The sequence below is a fragment of the Parasteatoda tepidariorum genome, chromosome 8 (genome assembly GCF_982258835.1).
Source record: "Parasteatoda tepidariorum strain Cologne lab strain chromosome 8, Ptep-v5.0, whole genome shotgun sequence".
NCBI classification, from domain to species: Eukaryota; Metazoa; Arthropoda; class Arachnida; order Araneae; family Theridiidae; genus Parasteatoda; species Parasteatoda tepidariorum.
In genome coordinates this window covers 52,343,243-52,365,313 of record NC_141762.1, presented here as the reverse complement: position 1 = coordinate 52,365,313, position 22,071 = coordinate 52,343,243, and the positions used below count along the sequence as shown (strand labels likewise).

Here is a 22,071-nt window from a genome sequence, read left to right as displayed (position 1 = left end):
AACTGCAAAAACTCTCGATAAAAACTTTTCGTTTTTCTGGAGAAAAAAAAAAGGAAAAAGGAAAAAAAAAATGTCTTTGAAATTACAAAGACAGTGATTTAACGAGAAAGTATCCTCCGCGTTGTGTGTTATCGATAAAACAAGTCAAATTACGAATCTGCGACAAGATAATCTGAATTTTATTGATTTCAAGAAATAAAAACTTATTATATTTTAATTGACGTTCTCTCATTTTCTAATGCAAGATTTATTGGACAATATTTATTTAAAACTACAACGTTTAATGCTTCTGACGTTCAGACGCCCAAAATTTTTTTATAACTTATTTTACGGTTTAAAAATATTTTTTTAAAAGAAAAGAAAAATCTGTATATTATCAAATTAAAAGCAAAGACAAATGAACTACTTCATTACAAAAATAATATATATGTATATATATATGTATATATAAATATATATATGTATATATAGTATGTATAAATATATATATATATAATTTTTTTTTTCATTTTACTAACATGTTCATTAATCATTGTCTAAACAAAACATTATCTATCTTTAATTTATTCTTTTTTATTTGATTTTTATAAATTAAGATGATTAATAATAATTAATGTAAGTCTGCCTTTGTCTCTGTGGCAGAAAAATCTAAAATCCATAAATTTTACAGATGTTAAATACATTTTTTCCACATTTTTTAAAGATCTATAATATGTAAATTTCAAAATTTTGAAGGAAAACTAATTTATCTTTAAAAACTGATTTCGCTTTATCTTTCTGAAATTCAAATACCTGAAGTTAAAAAAAAAGCACGATTTTTTTTAAAAATTTAATTTCATTAAATTTCATATAAATCATAATAAATTGAATAATGTTAAGTATCACTGAGATAAAACCTCCTTATCGTCAGGATGTTATTGAAATGTTTTCGTGATTTTCATTTGTGCGTAACGGAAATTCTTATTGATTTCATTCAAAAAATCATTCATAATGATGATTTTACTCATGTATGTAAATTGCAACTTACTTGATATCTGGGTTGAGTTAAAAATTTCAGAAATAAGTAGAGCGTTTTACGACATTCACTAAGATGACAGGCTATGTATTAATTATGAATTTTACTCTTGTATTAAAATTGCAAATTATTTGATATATTGGTTGAGTTAAAAATTGCAAAAATAAGATGACAAGCTATATATAAATTATGAAAATAATTATTGATCATAAAAAAATTAATGATTATAAAAAAATAATTCAATTTCGGTAATGAGCATTTATCTGAAATCCTATTACCGTCAAGCAATTTGAAAGACATTTTAGTGGTTTTTCTTTGCGTGTAACGCTAAATCTGATTATTTTAATTTAATTTTAATTAAAATAAGATATTTTAAGAATTTTCATAAATATGATTTTACTCTGATACGTAAATTGCGAGTTACTTTAATTTCTGGGTTAAGTAAAAAATTTCAAAAATACGAAGAGAGATTCATTATGTTTACAAAGATGATAGGCTGTTTATCAAAGAGGATTTTAAAAAAATATTGATCATTAAAAATAATTTCCTTCGATAATGAAAATTCAGCTGGAATCTTATCACCGTTAAGCTATCTGCAAAACATTTTCGTTGTTTTATTTTGTCCTGTAAAGCAAATTCTGATCATTTTAATACTAAAGTTGTTTTGATAACTTTCTTAAATATGATTTACTCCGATACTTAAATTGAGCTCAATTTAACCAGATATCAAAGTAACTCTCGAGAGTTGCTTTGATATCTGGGCTGTGTTAAAAAATTTCAAATATAAGAAGAGCGCTTCACAATATTCACTGAAATGATAAACTGTCTATAAGGGATGATAAAAAAATGATTAATTATAAAAATATAATTTCATTGGGATAATGAACATTTAGCTGGAATCCTATTATTGTCAATCTATCAGAAAAACATTTTTGTGGTTTTTCTTTGAGTGTAATGCAAAATCTGATTATTTTAACTTCATTTTAATTGAAATAAGTTACATTAATGACCTTCATAAATATATTTTTACTCCGATACTTAATTTGCGAGTTAGTTTGATTTCTGTAACGAGTCGAAATTTACAAAAATAAGAAGAGGGTTTCATTACATTCACAAAGATGATAGGCTATCTATCAAAGACGATAAAAAATTATTGATGAAAAAAACTTCTTTCGATAATGAACACTTAGCTGGAATCATATTACCGTCAAGTTATCTGAAAAACATTTTCATGCTTTTCCTTTGCATGCAATGCAAAACCTGGTTATTTTAATTTTAATTCAAATAGCTTTCATAATCCCATATATAATAGGCTGTCTGACAAGGATGTTAAAAAGAAAGATTGATTATAAAAAAATATTTACATTGCAATGCCTTAAACTATTAACTGGAATCATATTACTGTCAAGCAGTCTAAAAAACATTGTCGTGGTTTTCCTTAAGCAACGATCCTCCAATATTAACACAAATTTTGAGTTATTCTGCTTTTCTGCCTTTTTAAAACTGAAAAAGTAGAAAATTTGATTAATTGCTTTTAATTAGCAGAGTAGATGGCTTTTCGCGGACAAAAAGAAATGATTTGTCAGACTATGGTTGGGATATATTCTTTTCTTTTAATAATCGTTCGTGCGCTTGCATCTTGCAAATTAATTCATCACGACATAAACAAGGATTCTAAAGACATTTATAAATAGTACTTTCTGATCAACCCTCTGATCAAATTTATAATAAATGTTACCAAAAGTTATTTTGATAAAAGAGATTTATACTTTTAATTTTCATAAGAAAATGAAGGAATTTATGGTTCCGTTTCTCATTTTAAAAAAAAAAAAGTGTTTCACATATAGCAATTTTGATTATAATGATTATAAAATAACTATAATAAACTAATAAAATTCAAAAGGCCTTAATTCTGTATTTACTTTATTAATGCATACCATATACTTATTTTATTAAAAAAGAAAATTTAAAAAAATAAGCATTTATATTTAAGTTAAAATAAAAACTGGCGCTTTAAACTAGAAACTACAATTGAATAAACAAACAACCTTCTCCTGTTGTACTTAACCAAAGTTCTGAAGACCGAAAATAAACAAAATTGAAACTTAAGTATACCAATGTGCGTAATCCGAATGGTCTCTGGATTTAAAACGTTCAATAAAAAATTAATGCATTTCAAACAATATATAGAACATCTTTAAGTAATATACAAAATAATTTATTGGTTTTCAAAAATAAAAAAAATTTAGAGTTTAAATGCCTTTAACGGAGTATCCGGGGGGGGGAGCCCCCCGGATACTCCGTTAAAAGTCTTTATCCCCTGACCATGGTTCAAACAATAAAAAAATTAATAAATGACGTTGTAACCGTTTGTGAACGGTGTTAAATAAATAATGAAACAATCTCTTTAACGAAATATGACAGGAGCCCTTTCTCTTTTTTTTCGCTTTACATTTGGCTAAGCTTGGCGACATGACGTACTTATAGTTTTGCCGATCAACCAATAGCAGCGTGGAATCATACTACGGTTTCCGAGCATTTTAAAACTCAAATAACTGCATCGTAGTTAGTGAAGTGCACTGAAAAGGTACAAAAAATAAAAAAGACGACGTGATTGTTTTGAAGTTGTAATATGATTGACATTTTCTGTTTATGAATTAAGTTTATCATTGATTTGATTAGCTAGAGACAATTATTGTTTTGATCTTTGAAAGGTAATTTTTCTGTGCACTTCATTTTATTGCTTTGATTAATCTGAAATATATGTTAGCCCGATATTTTAGCAATGAATGTTTTGACACCATTCATCATGTTTACCAGATTGCTTAATTGTTTATGTTTTAATCATCATAAAATTTCTATAAATTTAATAGCGTTTAGAGATCTAATAATACTTTAATAATATGCTCCTTGTGTACAATAGACACAAATTAAATGCCATTTTAGTAATGTCGAATTGCAATATCTGAGCTATCATGCTCATGTGTTGTGTAAACTAAAGTTTTATATAGTTTTAAAAACAAATTTATCATAGTTTGAAATATATAACAATTAAGTTTACACTCCGTTTTAGAAGACTGTGTTTCGTTTTATAATGATTGTAAGGGAATCGGTCATTTGGCTTGTGCTTTACATTCTGAATTATTTAGTGTCACGTCATACACCCCCAAAGATTGATGCTGCCATGAAAGTTAAATTTTTCTACTCTTTTCATGGTTTTCATAAGTTTCGTGAGTTTTAAGAAAACCAATATTGCCTGAATAGCTATTGCATTTTTTTCTTATGACCTTGAAAATTATTATGGGCCTCTATATAAATTATTTTATTTTAACTGTTGCAGCTGCATAAAATATGGAAAGTTTTAAACACTGCAGATTGTCAGTGTTCGCACACACCTGGAATATTGAGATATGTTTAAAATTAAAAAAGAGAGATTCTACCAAAAAATCATAAAATTGTCGAAGAAAAATGTAATTTTATCAGAAAACCAGGAATTTTTCAAATCTTGCAAAACATTTTTTATTTATTTGATACATATTTGACTGGTTAACATTCATTTTTTGTATAGCAATAAATTTAATATTATTTCACATTAAAAAACTGGCATCTCTTGCCAACCCTACACAATCAAATAATGTCTACCTGAATTATCCATTTTGTTAGATGAGTTGTCACGAACAATATGCCGAAAATGTGAAAATTGTAAGGTTGAATATGTGAAAATTAATGTTATCAGGGGTCTGTTTAGAAGAAATGTGGGTCCGTTAATATCTTTTCATAATAATGGACCCTTCACAAAATTATTCAGTGTTTTCACTACAGAGCGAGAATGCGAGAATCTCGTATATTTTTTTCTTTTCTCACATTAAAAAATTATTACCGCGAGAAATTCGCGCATTCTATAAACCAATTTCAAAATTCGCGAATTTCTCGCATTTTGAAAAAAATTTCTCATTGCGTCATTTAGAATAAAATCCGTTTCACTTTTCTTCCTGGATCTTTCATTATTTTCAACATCTGCCCCATCCCTATTTACCAGTATTGTTCAGAACCTTTAAGAACAACAGAACGCCATCCCTCCGAACCTCTTTCAGAACGCATTTCTCTGCAACCACTTGTTTACCATAAGGTTTCTTCATGTAAGACGTTCAAATTTTTTGCGCATTAATGCAAGATGGGCAAATACCTTGTAAAGGCAATATCTTCTACTCCGAAATGGACAATTGAAAATGAAACAAATGTGGGTAGAAACCAGGGTTCGCCAAGTGGGCCCACTTTGAAAAAACCCGCCTGGGTTTTATTGGGTGGACCCACCTTGAAAAAACCCACTTGGTGGGTTTTTTCACAAATTGTTTTTTTTTAAAATTTGGTTGAAAAATAATTATCTCCTAATACTGTCATTGGACACACCGTGGAAGTTAACAAATATTTTAGAAATATGCATCAAGCACATGGATGGGCAAGTGAAAAAAACTCCTTGATGCTCCATTTACCAAATGATACTAGGTGGAGTTCATATTTTGACCGCATAAAAACTTTTGCCAATAATTATCATAAATATCAAGAGATTGCTCTTGAACATCAAAATGAATCTAATAATTATATGTCAAAAGTACTAAATAATGTCGGGCTTTACCAATAAACTATCAATTTGGAAAAACAGATATCAATTGTTTCTGAAGCTTTAAAAAAGCTTCAATTAGAAAACCTTTCAATTTCAGAAGCTGTTATGAATTAACTTACTATCGTGTGATGAATTGGAACCCCATAAACATTTTGTATAAAGATTCCATCAGGCTGTTCAGCCACCTCATTTATTAGCATATTCATCCTGGATCCTGAAATAAGGGGACAATTTTTAAGTGATGAACAAGAGCAGAAAACTGTCTTTCTAAGCATCATCCAGAATTTCTGCCAGGTGTTATGGCATTCAAAATTACGAATCCTGAATATTTTCCAAAATCAATGATGCTTAACACCGTTATTCTACAGTTTTCATCAAAGAATAGTGAAAATTACGGCAAAAAAAAATTATGAAAAAAATTCCAAGTTTCCACAAAATTTCTTTACACTCAGCACCAGCATTCTCTTTCTCTATCGAAAGACACTTTTCAACTTTCAGTTTGGTGTAGAGTAAACTACGAAATAGATTAGGAATAGATAAAGCTACAAAACTCGTAGAAGTGTATCACCATCTAAGAGAGAAATAGATCTTTTTTTAAATTAACTTTAACATCTGCTGACAATTTTTAACTATTTGGAGAAAGTTTATAACAATTATAAAACAGTTAAAAATTAAAATATTACTTTTAATATTTTTTAAATATTTTCAAGATTTTATTTGAACATAATTTATTTTTTTTCTTTTAATCATGTTTAAAAATATTGAAAACAAATGAAAAAACATTTTTTATTAAGTGATACATTAAACAACAATTAACAAATTTAAAGTTTTATTTTCTGGTTTTAAAAAAATAAGCTAAAAATTTTTATATATGCTTTTTTGTAATTTTTAAATTAATTTGTTTTTTAAAATTATAAAGTTAAAATTTATCTAAAAATGTAGTCTTTTTTCTAAGGTTAAATATTTGAAAAATGGGACAAGTAACTGACACTCTTTATAATTATATGTAATTTTAATTTCACTTTCTGTTAATCATATTATAAAAACATGGAAGACCATTAAATATGTATTCCAGTTTAATTTTATTCAAGGTAAAAGTTAGATGAAATTTTTGTTTTCACTGATTATAAATTTGTAATAAGTAATATATATATATACACAGTGCTCGAAAGAACTCAGAAATTTTACCCATCCCCGAGGACGGCTTGTCCAACAATGTACCCGTCCTCCTTTGAAACTAACCCGTAGCTTCTAAATAAATAAAAATATAAGGTTCTCTTATTTATTACAAACATTTACATAAATTTCACAATGAATTAGTAGTTACTAGGATTACAAATACTAGGATTACAGTAATAAAAGAAATAATACTAATTGTAACTTAGTATTTCTTTTATGAAATAATTTAAATGACATAGGTCAAGTGATCTGGAATGTCAATTTATCCGAGGGTTTTGCGCTTTTTAAAGGAATCAAATATGACGTTTGCCAGTTCCACAATCAAGCCAATGATTTACAGAGGTTTCTGCACAGAAATCTGAAATCTAATTGTGTTTAACGCTTCTTGTTTAAGACTGGTACGAATTGTGTTTTTTTGTAAGTTCGTTGCTGAAAAGCCCCCTTCAACCACTGCAGTACTCCCAGACAGAGAAAACATCAATTCCACCATGCGCAGTATGTTGCTGTATCTCAAGATTAGAGGGTCATTTTAGAAGTGAGGCGCTAGACTCTTATAAGATAACAAAAATTGAAAATGTATCACGAACATGAACAGGAAAATGGCTGATCGTGCGGACGTCAGATTCGAGAAATTCATTGTCCGCTGGGAATTTTTGAACGCCGCGGACGGGTGGTTTTTCGAGCCCTGTATATACATATATATAAACCTAAACAACAAACGAAAACAGAAAGATTAATAAACTTTTTCCTTTTATATTACTGTTGCATTTCTTTTTTATAGTGCTTCAGTTAAAAATTGTGAAAAGTTATGTACATATTTAAGAATAAAGATTCAAACATGTATTAGCAGAGCCGGATTATACCTTTCGTAGGCCCTAGGCACAGAGCCGGAATATACCTTTCGTGGGCCCTAGGCGTAGCCGTTTTTGGGCCCTCTCCTCCTTCCCCCACTCCTCCCCTCTTTTCAAAATATGTGCTAAAATTTTCTTGCATATTTTTTTTTACATTTTTATTAAGATGGATTTTAATTTACAAATTTGTTTATCGAACTTTATCTGCAATACCGACATACTGCCGATATTGCAGTTGATATCGATAATACCATTATGATTAGTTCGATCGATAACAATGTTAAAGATAAACTTGTGAATACTTTTCTTAACGTTCACATTGCATTAAGAATGTATTTGTCGATTCTTGAATCAAATGCAGAAGGAGAAAGATCTTTCTCCAGATTAAAATTGATAAAAAATTATTTGCGTTCAACAATGATCGTTTGGCATCGCTCGCACTTATGTCTATTGAATACGACATTTTGCGTAGTTTTGGAATTCGACAGCTTATACAAGATTTCGTTGAATCCAAAAATCGCGAAAAAGTAATATATTAGATCATAAGATTCTGCAAAATAATTTATTACCGAAAATTTTTTTATTTTTATATGTATCTTCATAATTTTGTGCAAAATACACTTGTTGTTTTTAAAGCTAAATTATTTTTATCAACAAATTTTTTTCTCCCAAGTTTTTCGTAGGCCCCTGAATTTCGTAGGCCCTAGGCACGTGCCTAGTGTGCCTATAGGTTAATCCGGCCCTGTGTATTAGTGATAGTGCATTCTTTAAACTTATTTTAATTATAATATATATATTTTATATAAAATTTTTTGGATTTATTTCTATTTTAAGTTTATACATCACTATTTAATACATAAAAATATTTTGACAGTAAGTAGTTTATGAGCACTAAATGAAAAAACCCAATTTCCCCCGGGTTTTTCCAATAAAACCCCGGGCGGGTTGGGCTTTTTAAAAATCCCCAGGTTTTTTCAAGCCATGGTAGAAACGATCAAAACGAAACAAATGCGCATTTGAGCAACCTAATGAGAATCAGGGTTGGCAAGTTTTTGACACATGACGGTTTTTACCGGTTTATACCATGGTTTTTACCGTCATGTCAAAAACCCCTCTGTCAAAAACGTCAAAAACTGTCAAAAACCCATTGTTTTGATAAAACTGTATTTTAATTTGAGTTTAACTGCTTATGATTTAAAATTAATTCATTTTTGGGCAATAAAATTAGGAAAAAAGTTGTTAAAAGATATTTAAGAACAGATTTTGCATTTTCCCAACATGATTATATACCAAATCATACTATTTGAAGTAAAATATTAGGATACTAAACAAAATTTTCAACATGTCCAAGCATCATTTTGCTTGGCATGTTACATTACTGAAGAATGTCAAGTCATTCCTGACTTAGAGTTTGTTAGTAGTTACAAGTTTTGAAATTTTTTTTAGTTTATTTCTAATATTTAAGAAATGCCAAATTTTAAATTCCTCTTTTTAGTTCTTGAATTTATTAATAGTTCCAAGTTTTTTTGTTTGTTTATTTTATAACAATTAAGAAGGGCAAAATTTTGAATCCTTTGCAAATCAAGCTATAATGATAAATCACTATTTTCTATCACTATTTCAATAATCACTATCACTATTTTCAATAAGTATGTTGCAATATTTCTGTATGAATGTATATCCTTCTATAAGAATACGTGTATATAGTTGCAAAATCAATAGCATTCATTTACAACATTCATTTATAAAGGCAATTAAGTGAAAATAATATGTATTCTCCGCTATGTGCCATAAATTACAGAAAACAGTAGGTTTTTGACGGTTTTTACCAGTGTCATGTCAAAAACCAGTTTTTGACGGCAAAAACCCAACCCTGATGAGAATAGCTGATGAAAAAGTAGATATAGAGCATTTTCCATATGATGATGCAGCAAAAATATTCAATGCTTTAAAAATTAGAAGATGTTTAAAATGTATTATAATTAAAGAAATGATTTCTTTTCAAGTCTCTTTGTGTTTTTTTTTTTTTTTTTTTTTTTACTTTTTAGAAATCTTACTTAATTTTTTGAAATCTCACCCTGCTTTTGAGAAAGGGTGAGAAATTCTCGCCCATTTTTTTTCTGCAATGAAAACACTTATTTATCTTTTAATTGGACCCTTCACAAATTTGTTTATCTTCATTATTGTTTTATTAATCGAATAAACCCTTCTTGGGGGGGGGGGTGAAAAAAAGAAAGAGGATTTGAAGCGAACTAAGTTTTCCTAGTTTCCCTAAGTTTTAATTCCAAATGTAGTATTCTAAGAAAATATTTCTACTTTTGCAAACATCGTGTGCACATTCTTATCGATATTAAATGATAATTTATTTTTTTTTTGAAAATAAATAATTGATCAATTTATATTTATTCATAAAATTAATTAATGGAATATTATGTTAATAAAAATTAATTTCTGTCAATTTTGTAAATAAAATATTATAAATTTAAGAATTGTTTAAGTTCACTTAATGCATAACACATTAAAAGTGATACATAACAAAGTTGTGCCATTTAAAATATGTCAATTGAAATTATTAAAAATGTGAGTGATTTTGTTTCCCTTATTCGTAGGAAATGAATATTCTGCTTTGAGCAGTATAGGCTAAATACCAAATATTTGTATGTTGCATCTTTAATTTAGTAGCAGCAATTGTTGAGCATAATCTTGTACCTATTTACAATTTAAAAACTTCTTGAAAAGGTTCTTGCACTAACAGGACCTTATTTGCACAAATTCACAAAAGCAGGGCCCTGGTTGCAGGGCCCGATTAACCTCTGAAAATAGGGGAAGCATAATAGGATTTTGGGGCCCCCCTAACTTGAGCAAAAGAAACTTTTGATATTTTTCGCCCATCAACAATACATTTTAAAGAGGGAAGAACCATGTGAAAACTATTAGAACCTTAGAAAGGAATACAGAGATCCTATGCAATCATGTTGGACCCTTCTTTACGTGCTTTATAAAGCACGTAAAGAAGTAGCCAACTATATATAGTAGCAAAAACATGAGGAAGTAGCTAGCACATATGTTAACAAAAATTTAAATATTTCACTAAATCAAATTATAAAATTACTTGTTATACGAAAGGTTCTTTGCAAGATGAGTCTCTTTTTTTATGCCAATTTTTTTACTAGCGGCAAAACAACACAAAGCATCCCATTTTTTTTTCTTTTCAAGAGTTTTTGTTGGAGTCATTTTTTTTCTTATTTCTTTTATTATTATTTTTTTTTTGTTACAAAAAATAAGAAATTGGGCCCTTAATTTCAGTCACTTGGGGGCCCCCCTAGAATTTAAAAGGGGAAGCACTTGCTTCCTGTGCCTTTTCGGTAATCAGGCCCTGCCTGGTTGAAAGAATGTGACTTAACTCTTTTTTTATAGTCTCAAATTATGAGTAGTTTTACAAAAACAGGACCTTTGACAAAATGTCTGGACAGACCCCTGGTTATTACATATTGCTGCGCAGCACATGCACACAACATATTTTCTTGCCAAAAGAGGTGAAATACTTGGTAGTTTAAGAAAATTAATTATTTGGCAGGTGAATAATATCAATTAATTATAATTTGTATAATTAAGTATTTTTTTATCATTCATTTTTACAGGATTGTACCCAAATTTTTTAAAATTAATTCTACCCTAATGATGTATTATAAAATTTCCTCTGAGATGCATTTGAAGATTACATCAGATGTTAGCTCATATTGCTAAGAAATTGTTTAGAATATAAATAGAACCCGATATAATTAGACCCGATATAACAGATATAATTGACGAAAATATTCATTAATGTTCCCCCTAGGCATTAAGGACTGCCTTCCCTTTGATCCCAATAAATGTGCCTTTTTTATAAAGATAAACCTCCATTCATTAAAAACACTACCTTTTTATTCATATTCCATTTTTGAAAAAATTAATTCACTGTTTAAATAACAGTGACACACTGGTAAAATTATCTGTGTTTATAGGTTTAATTCTGATTACTATTGCAAATATTTACTTTGTTAGGACAATTTTCAACTGATTAAAGTTTTATAATGATCTCTTTTCTGGTTGATATTAATATATCTTGTGGGTAATTTTAAAACAATTTTTTAAACAAATACTTTTTTTTAAATATATTTTTTAAAATGCACCTTTAAATATTTATGTTCTCATTATTTTCAATTTAAATTATAGATAAAAGCTTTCAAGTTATATATAAATTAATAATGTTCTTTTAGTTAACTTTTTGGGAAAAAAATATGCACAATGAAAAAAATATGCCTTTTAGCATACCTTTAATTATTTTTATAAGCTACAAATTTTTCTCTTATTTTGATAATGAGAGAAAATTACTTTTTGATCCTGTGACAGAATCGTGGTGACACGGCGACATTGTCGTGGAACGTTACTGAGTGCTTGCTGAAAGATTTTTCCTTTGGGAAGTGAAAAACTTTCGTTTTCATTTCTGCAGAAATTTTCAAAAGATTTTTTCTTTTCTTCAGAATTATATTTATAAGATGCCTTTCTCGCACATCGGAGTTGGAAAAAATGCGATTTTTCTGTTCTCATTTGAGAATAATGAAAAATAAAGAGTAATGAAGTAAAAAGTGTTGGTTTTCTTTTCTGCAAAAATTTTCATTCTATTTTTTTATGCAATTATTACTATTGATTTCCACATATCTTTTAAAATCAAATATTTTTAATACTCTATTATTTATTACAAAAACTGAATCTCAAAATGAAAACACGCATTTAGTAACCCCTTTTTGAAGAGTCCGATTTTCTAGATTTTGCGTCAATCCTTTTTTTTTGCGGGAGTTACTGCTACAGATTTCATGATTTTTTTTAAATGTGATGATGGTTTACAAATGACGGGGGAAAAAAATTTTGTCTTTTCCCCTTACAAAATGCAAGAATATCAATATATTAGAATTAAAAAAAAATTACATATTCAATTAAAAAAAATTTTTTAATTGAAAAAAATTTTGTCTTTTCCCCTTACAAAATGCAAGAATATCAATATATTAGAATAAAAAAAAATTACATATTCAATTAAAAAATTTTTTTTCTTTTTGTAGTTGATGCTTCTGTTAGACACTTTAAATTAGTAACATGTATATTTGTATTTCAAAGTATCTTGCAGAAAGATATTAATGTTAGAGAATTATGTCTCAGAAAGACCGAAAAAATTCTGCCACAGAGCTTTTTGAAATGTACACATAAAATAGTATAAGAGATTCGTTGAAAAAATTTTGAGGATAAAATTCGGCTATTACATAATATTATATTATTCGATAAATTTTTTGCAGCTTTAAAGTGAGTGCCTTTTTAAGAATGTCTTTTTTGCCTTTTTTTTGTCCCCATGCGTTTTTTTTTATTCCTAAGGAGATCTCTGTATTCGTAATCTTGTAAGCTTATTTCCCACATACTTTTAAAAGGAAATCGTGCACAAATATTTCACCAGTTGGAACTGAGTTGGAACCAGTTGGAAAATCATTGCATAATTGTTGAAACAGTGAAAATTTAAGAATCTCATGGCAATTTTTGAAAATGGATTGGGACAATAAATTGTTGATGTGAAATGTACAGAATTGCGTTAACTTTGAAAATTTACTTGCTCCTAAAAAAAAAAAAGAATTAGAAATTCCTGAGCAAGATTGTTGAATGTAAACATGTGTGAGAATTCCTGGTGTTTTAAAAAAGATGTCTGAAGTATTCAGAAAGAAAATTTCTTTCAAAATTTGAAACACCTTTTTCTACTTGAAAAGAATTTATACACATCTTAATCCCTCATCTGTATTATATTAAGATGCTACTGTTTCTAAATCTGTTGACAAACTGGTGTATCATCTCTTCAATAATTTTGTAGCTTTACATTTTCGCAATTTATTGTTTATTCTTAATTCTTTTGTGGCATAGCATTATTGTGTTATGTCATAATTATTCTTTTTGTGCTATTTAAATGCAGTTGAATTTCTGTTTAAGAACATAGAATTTGACAATATTCAAGGATTGATTATTTTCATCATTTGTTATTCATTTTCCATAGAAGGTAAAGGCTTGTCACTCATGTTTGTTGGTAAAAATACATGATCAAGAAAAGTGTCCTCGTTCAATAGATGTATGCGTGAAACTCTAAATTCGCTTACAATGTTTCATGGTGTAAAAGCTAAAAAGAATACTCATCTTACTAATTCAGACACTTCTTTAATTTTTTCATGTTTTCCAACATTAACAGGAGTACTCATCCAATCATTCATTGCATTATTATAATACTATGTTATTATAAGAGACCAAAACCACCTTTAGAAAGAAGTTGCATTTTGTTGCTTCTGTGTGGTGGTAATGTAACTAAAGTGACACCACTTTCTTTTGCACATTCAATTGTTTGCACAGAAATATGGCTTTTATGGTTATCCATAATGATTGCTGGAGTTTTTCTAGTTGCACCACTAAATTTAACAAAATGTTTTAAAAACTCATAGAAAAAGTTTTCATTAGACCCCCCAGTTGGGTTAGCTCTTTCAATATCACCGGCAAGGCAGGAGCTCCTTTAAGCATATATGCTTTAAAATGTACTGGAGGAAACATCAGCATTGGAAGAGGGATAAAACCACCACCAGCATTAATAGCACTTATCGAACACTAGCCGTTGTTCTTCTTCCAGCACTAATCATACTTTCAACCTGTTTTTTTTTCCCTTCTGGGCTAAAGTGTTTAATGGAACCAGGGGTCTGTTTAGAAGAAATTTGAATTCATTAACGGACCGTTCACAAAATATCTTTTCAAAGAAACGAACACTTCACAAAATATCTTTTCATAAAAACAAACCCTTCACAAAATATCTTTTCATAAAAAACGAACCCTTCACAAAATGATTTATTTTTTAATCGGACCCTTCACAAATTTGTTTATCTTCATTATTGTTTTGTTAATCGAATAAACCCTCCTGGGGGTGGGGAAAAAAAGAAAGACGGTTCAAAACGAACCAAGTTTTCCAAGTTTCCGTAAGTTTAAATTCCAAATGTTTCTACCTTAACAAACATCGTGTGCATATTCTTATTGATATTAAATGATATTTTTTTTGTAAATAAATAATTTATGATTCATAATCAATTAATTATTCATAAAATTAATTAATACATTGTTATGTAATAAAAATTAATTTCTGGCAATTTTTTAAATGAAATATTATTAATTTAAGAATTGTTTAAGTTTACTTAATGAGCAACACATTAAAAGTGATACATAACTAAAATAATAAGTTGTGTTACTTAAAATCTGTCAATTGAAATTATTAAAAATGTGAGTGATTTTGTTTCCATTATTCGTCTGAAATGAATATTCTGTGTTGAGCAGTGTAGGCTAAATACCAAATATTGATATGTTGCATCTCTAATTTTGTAGCAGCAATTGTTGAGCAAATTCTTGTATCTATTTACAATTTCAAAACTGCTTGAAAAGGTTTTTAGCAATTTTTGCAATAACATGACCACTCCAAATTCACTAAAGCAGGACCCTGGTTGAAATAATGTTACTTAACGCTTATTTTATATTCACAAATTATGAGTAGTTTTTTTCACAATTTTACAAAAACAGGACCTTTCACAAAATGTCTGGACAGACCCCTGGGAACATAAATTGTAGTTATGCCAGTCTCATCACAATTCCATATATTGAAAACTGTTATTCCTAGATTTTTCTCTGAAGTCTTCCTCTAAGCCAATATTTTCCAGCTACTTTCTTCTCATCCCAAGAAAAATCATACTTTTTACTATTTATCTTTGCAAACTGGTAAGCTAATGACTTAACATCTCTTAGGGCCAAGCCATACTGAAGATAAGCTGCTTTCTGTATGTAAGTTCCAAAAGATCATTCTCAGCAACTGTAAAGACCTTTCTTATATCATTAGTCTGTCTATACTCTAATTTAGGCAATTTTTTTTTTTTTCTGGAAGATTTCAGATGCCAAAGTATAGTTCTCTTTGAAAGTTAAATTTTTTTTTTTTTTTTTTGCAGTTCCATAAACTCCTTTTTCAAAATAATTGTTGCAGCTTTTTCCATATTCTCTTTAGATATTGGTTTCCTAACTCCTCTTTCATTCTGTGCCATCTAAAATATGGAAAACACACCACATTAACAATTATCACCTATATATCTCAGCTCTATTAACATATAAAGGGCATTGTTTATTTTAAAATAAGTTTGTCTTATAACTAAATCCTTATAACCTCCTGGTGGTTCAACTCTTTTCATGTTTTCTCAAATAATTATATTTTAATGTTCATTGACACTTTGCTAATGGTCTCTAAGATAAAATTAAGTTAATTAATCTTTCCGTGCAAATTGCAGGATCTCTATTTTACTTTTCCACAATTTCTGATTAATTTTTGTAATTTTTTTTTTTTTTTTGCCTTTATTTTCAGTTTGCGTTTTTGTTATGAATTTTATTTTCTACGTTGTGGTTTCACATATTAATATATAAATTAATTTCTAGTAAGATGATGTACCTTCAACTTATCCTAGGTACACAACTTTCTGTAGGTTTACATGATCATCTACTAAAAAAATTGTTGATGGCCATATGGAGCTTAAGCATAACCCCCTATAAACAGTAGTATTAGTACTAAAACAATAGTATATTTTTTGTTATTTGCTCACAGCAAAACAGACTTTATAGATTATAAACTATAACACAGGAAAGAACGATAAAAAACTTTCTTTTGATGGATGAAACTAATCAAATCTTTATTTAATATTATTTCAATGTAACAACTCAGCAAAAACAAAGTTGAGCACTCTGAAAGTCCTGGTGTTAAGTACTCAAACAACTACATGTTATGTTGCCACATCACTAAAATTAAAGGTAAGAATGATTTAAGACCAAGATACATATAAGTCCAAAATTAAAGGTAAGAATGATTTAAGACCAAGATACATATAAGTTCAAGTTACACCACCTTCTACTACATTGATTATTTTATCTAATGTGAAAGATGGCTTCTTCAAAATGCTTGAAAAACTCTAGAAGAAAAAGAAGTTATTGATAAAAATCAACAATTTTGTAATTTTACTGTATTCTTGTCCTTTCATTTTATTCTTAGATTAATGTATTATTCTAAGAATAAGATTACATTTCTGCAATGAAAAGTACAATTAGAGATTGAAAAAAAAAATATATATTTTATAAAAAAATCTATATTTCTTCAGAAAAACTTACACCCTATATGTATATGTGTTGAAAAATTAGGGTTTTATACAACCTCTTATCTAAAGTAGAGAAGAAAACAAAACCTTAAGAAAAGCCTGAAAAAAATATGTTGTTGCTTTGTCATTAATTATGAAATTTTATTGCTAAGAGTTTTTCATTTAAAAGAAGTCTCTTTAAAAAGAATATGACAAATAAAGTAACATTCTATAAATGGTGAAAAATCAAAGAACAAGATACTGATAGATCCCACTGTTAATTGTTTAAATGAAATCGAGCCAACATTGACTGTTAATGTTTTAACAGCCTGATTCTAATGAATTTTTCCTTCTTATGGATTAATCCAGCAAAAATTAAATATAAAAACAGGAAAGTAGCAAAGTTATTTGAAATGTTAATCGTTGATATTTTCAGTTCATTTTATATTTCATCGCATCTTAAAATTTTCATTTATAAAATTTAAAATTTTTTATATTAAAATATGTTTTAATCAGTTATGTATGTTTAGATATTAACTATCTTAATATTATAGTAGAGTCCTGATTATCAGAGTTAATGTAGACTTAGATTTAGATTTATTTGGATAAGCAAAAACTCAGTTTTAGCAAAAATTATAAATAAAATTGTCTAGGTTTAAATGCATATTTTAAAATTAGACATACATATATACTACATATAATTCATATTTTTTTATTAAGGAGTTCTTATTTAAAGAGGTCTTTAATTGTTTTATATTACTTAGGGATTTTTCTGCTGCTATGTTTAGCCGTTTTTTTAGAGATAAAAGGATTGCTGGTGTTGCTTCTTGCTGTTCTATATGTTCAATAGTACCTACTGTGATTGCTTTTAATCCATCTGTATGAAAAATTTATATTTGTCAAATCTCATTGACACTATTGTCATCATCACTAGATTCATTAATTTTTATTGACGATATTAATGATAATTTCGTCTGTAATTTCTTACTGTTCTTCAGCATTTATCCATTCACATTTATCTTCATTTATTGGCTCAGACAGTGGTAGTTTCCTGACTAAATCCAAAATCTCATTGGTTCCTTTATTAGACATACCCTGCTATTCTATATTCTGTACATAAATAATTTTCCTCTGCGATTTTTTTTATAGTGTGATTTTGCTTTATCCTTTTCCACAGTTATCCAGTTTACAACATCCTTTAGATTGAAACTTTTAGGTGTCCTGGAGTACACTTTTTTTTTGTAATAATTCCACTTCATGTTCTCTAAAACATTCTTGATCTAAAGGCTGAATTAGTGATGTGCATTTAGGAAGCAAAAAAAAAAAGGGCTTTAATATTGCCACTCACCAATTCTTTTAGTTTTGTTACTGATTGGAAACTTCATTTGCTTAAAAAATAAACAAATATGTAATAACAGTTGACATGTTTCTAGCTCTTTAAAAATAGACTTCCATTTTTCAGGACTTGCCAGACGTGAAAGTAAACAAAACAAAAATTATTTGAAATAAAAACGTGAAGTTGCCAATAAAAAAGACTTGGAACATGCCGACTGTTATTTCATATTTTTTTTATGAAACGAATGAAGTTTCATCAAGTAATATGTTACTGCTTCAGTTTCTTGGGATTATTTATTTAATAGTCAAATACATTGTTAATAGAATACATATATTGCATGATCTACTTGAATGTCATAGTTCCAAGTAAGAATTCTTACTTCGTAATAGTGTGCGTTCCTTTCCATTCCATTTTTAAATAAATTTTAAAAATGTTTTTAATATTGTCAGAAATTTTACGATAGTTTTTTTTTTTTTTTTTTTTTTTTTTTTTTTTTTAAATAAGTGCCATGTGAAATTTTTCAAGAAAGAAAGTAAAATATGCTAATGATAAATAACAAGCTGCTAAATTTGATAACATTTCTAACAAAAAAATTTTATCTCTTACCACCTGATGTGTACAAAAAAATCGACGCGGTTGGTGAGTAAAACTTTAACTACCTTTCTTAATTGTTTTCTAATTTCATTGGCATAAATGCAGATTTAAACAAAAAAAATTTTTCATTGCAAATTTTATTTTTATTTTTATTTTTTTTTAAATATTCTCAAATGTTTTTGTTGCTTTCGAAGTCACCCTCAACCTGTTCACATAATTTTAACCTATTAGCTCCAAACGTTCTTTTTTAAAGGAAGGTTCCTTTTTTCTAAAATGAAAAAAAGTTGTAGCATTAGTGTTTCATTATTAGGATTATCTTGCAAAAACGAGTTAGTTCTGCTGACTGAAATTCGTTAATATAACACAGAACAGTTTTAAAGTTATAGTGATAAGTACCCAGTTTTCGCTAAAACCCAGGTTTTTAAGGAAAAAAATCCAGCCCATGTGAATTTTTTGAGTTCTTTTTTCATATAAAGACCAAATTTTGACCTAAGATAAATGTTTGTTTATTTTTTTCCCTAATGTGTTCTACATGCATACTTAAATATATTAAGTATATACTTTTACTGAACAAAGGATATACTTTTTACTGAAAAGAATATTTCTATATTAATATTATTATCAAGAAGATCAATAAAAGAAATGTTTATGAGAATGATTATTTCAGTTATTTTTCTTCTCTCTAAATGTGTAATGAACTGCTTAATTAGGAAATTACTGAAATGACTCTTCGTAAAATGTAAAGCATAATATGTTTGGTGATTAGCTTTAAATTATAAATCAACATATAATTTGCTTTAAAGTTAATGAAGGAAATTTCAAGAGGCATTGTAAGCTGGCCTACATCTAGAATTACAAAACTGTTTAGTTTTTCCATAATTATTATTATTTTTTAAAAAAAGTTGTTTTTATCCACACTAGCCCTACTGCAGAGGGCTAGTGATGACACACTTGTTAACTTGTTAATTATAGTAATAATTTATTACAACTCAGAAAGGTATATCTAAAGTTAAAATAAAATTAATTTCACTCAACCATATTGGAGAATAATTATTGACATATATTGGTTAAAATACTATTGTAAACTAATTGTAAACTTTGCGGTTAATCGGACGGACAGACTGCTGCTGGCTATTTTACCATAACTTTAGAATAAAAATTCTATCTGTGATGAATAACTGTAAATTAATATAAATGCCATATTTTAAAGAAATCTTATAGCATAATATGGAATAGATGGTTAAAGATTTTTGAAACGAGGCTTTGTTTCGGAGAATTTTTTAAATTTTAATATAAAAGGCCGAGATAGCTTGGTTGGTAGGGCACTGGGCCCATGTCCAAGAGTTCGTGGGTTCGATCCCAGCCGGCCGATGACTGATGCACGTTAAATCTGTCGAGTCGCAAAGTCCTCCATGTTCCCGTAACAAATCAATAACTTGGGGGGGGGGAGGTACTGATCCAGGAGTGTCCTTGTCTACTGGATTGGTTCAAAATTACAAGGCTACAGAGTTGAACATTAATAGTCGTAAACTAAAAAATTGGGTCGGCTGTTCAACGACGGATATAAAATAAAATATGAAATAAACAGCATATTTTCTTAGTTTCATTAAAGAAATGATTGTATAATATAAACTTATGTGTCGAAACATTTTACAACCGCTTTAAAGATTTAGTTAAATCTCCTGATAAATTTTACATTGAGTAATGGGCAGATCCATCGTTTAATAAATTGTGTTACACCCAGTTTTTTTATTTTTTTAAATCCATGAAAATTATTAAAAGTTGGAGAAAGAATAAATAACACCAAGACTTATTTTTAACACCAAGACTGCTCGATTTTTTAAAAATTTTTTTTAACCGAGTTACGTTTGAAGTTCGCAAATATGACGGCCCTTAATGGCGGAATTGCCGTAATGCAAATGAAATATTTTTCCCGAATTCCTTCCTGTAAATAAACTTCTATTTCCTGGCTGGTGGTGGTTCCCTTCAATAATAATTTTCTTTTAACTTCCGCTCCCCAATCCGCCTCTACTAACCGAATTCTATTTGCTCCCAAAAAAACTCCCTGCCTTCTATGTACAACTGAGATTTTAATAAAAATACAGGGAAAATGTGTGATGGTAGACTCTAGTTTTTTCAAGGTCGACCGTCTTCGGGTTATCGACCACCGTGCGATAAGCAAGTTAAATCATTTTTAAGCAGTCTCGTTGGCCTTGCTCTCGCCCATCTTAAGAGTTTTCTCTCCAAAATCCGTACTGCGAAATTCAATGCGACTATAAAAGGAAAATCATGTTGGCTACAATCTCTTCCTGGTTTATTTTTCTCACTGAAATAATAAAATAACTTCTTGAATTTCTTTTGTTCTGAAATAATAGAATACTTTTTTTTCTTCTACAGTTTTTGATTAATTAGTTTGTGCATTGGAAAATATATAAAAATTTATGTAAATGAAGGGAAATGTTTTATATAGTTTGATTTATTATTGTTTGCTTGCCAATTTTTTGGACAATAGACAAGAGTATTATTGTAGCCAAGATATGACAGAAGGGTTGAAATTGTCAGACTTTACTTGTATATTAAAGAGCACTGTTTCAAGGATATGTTTATTTCCTCTCTGTATCTAAAGAGAAACTTAGGACTTAAATGTTCAATGATGCATTTTTGCCACTCTTATATTCTTAAGTACATGGGGCAGCAACGTATCTGTGTTGTTATAACGTTTAAAAGAGACAATGATTAGGAAAAAAAAAATATGTATTGTAATCCTGTCTACACGTATTTTGCGTGCACAGTGCGCAAGAATATAAACGGACCGCCTGAATAACTTTTGATTTAATGATCGGATCTTCACGTTCTGCGACTCTTATTTTAATCGTTCGAGGAAGTGACCTCAAATATGCTATTGAATTAGTGCAGACGATAGTTTAAGTTACGAAGTCAGATGTTGAAATTCACTTTCTTCTAATAAACATACCTTTTTTTGTGGTGGACTCGGATTTCTGACCCTCCAAATATAGAGAGAGGCCGCAATCTGGGAAATATGGTTCCCATATAGGTTTATTCTGAGAAAGTACCGTTTTTGTTTGAGGGCGTAATCTAAAATATTGCCTGCTCTAATTATTTAGCATCATTGAGGTCACCCCCTCAAACTATTTAGATTGGGTCCTAGAACGTAAAGATCTGATCAATAGATCAAAAGTTATTCAGGGTGGTTCGTTATTTATTTATTGTATATTGTATATATATATATATATATATATATATAT

At 28.6% G+C, this 22,071-nt stretch overlaps 1 protein-coding gene across 2 annotated transcripts in view; it reads left to right on the top strand.

Annotated features, from left to right (window-relative positions):
* Window positions 1–3,548: 3,548 nt before the first annotated feature.
* The window catches only part of LOC107450234 (uncharacterized), an 83,212-nt gene continuing 64,689 nt past the window's right edge, over window positions 3,549–22,071 (top strand). The window contains exon 1 of one of the 2 annotated variants that reach the window (XM_016065985.5): window positions 3,549–3,729. The gene's annotated coding sequence lies outside the window, so the exon portion shown is untranslated. The remainder of the gene's footprint in view (window positions 3,730–22,071) is intronic. The other variant, XM_071181390.2, reaches the window with a different exon arrangement.